The sequence below is a fragment of the Boleophthalmus pectinirostris genome, unplaced genomic scaffold, assembly GCF_026225935.1.
Source record: "Boleophthalmus pectinirostris isolate CB_2022bp ecotype Guang Dong unplaced genomic scaffold, ASM2622593v1 HiC_scaffold_3, whole genome shotgun sequence".
In the NCBI taxonomy this organism is placed as follows: Eukaryota; Metazoa; Chordata; class Actinopteri; order Gobiiformes; family Gobiidae; genus Boleophthalmus; species Boleophthalmus pectinirostris.
In genome coordinates, this window is record NW_026571299.1 from 11,731,753 (window position 1) to 11,732,268 (window position 516).

The window sequence follows — 516 nt, forward strand, 5'->3', positions numbered from 1 at the left end:
CAGGTCGGGTACCCGCGGACTTAAGAGAGAGAGAGCCCCAAGCCTGCGGAGCAGGTGTCTGCAAAGCGAGATCGGGCGACGGCTGCACTTAACAATGTGTGGAGCTCTGCGCCAGTCCCTTCACCTGTGGTCACCCGACAGTCTTCGCGGGTGCACCCTAGTCCTGGGTTAGTCCTGGGTTATCACGGGCAGTAATGGGTGGAATGTTAACGGGTCCGGGTGGGTGCGGGTCTCTAAAAATGGACCCGTGCAGGCCTCTGCGTTGGGTTACATTGGTCAGGTGCGGTGATCGCGGTGGCCCAACATTCACCGCAGTGGACCTCTTAGTACCGTAGTGATTAATTTTTGTGGTTATTAGCAGGATGATGGTTGGCAATATTTGGCATGTTTTTGCTGAAAATGCTCAAACGGTTTATCAGCGTGATTGGGGTGTAATATCTTTAAGAGACGTCGTAATTTATCTGGCTTCATGCTGTCCGCTGCCAACCTTTTTAGGCACAGTAAACTCACCGGTCT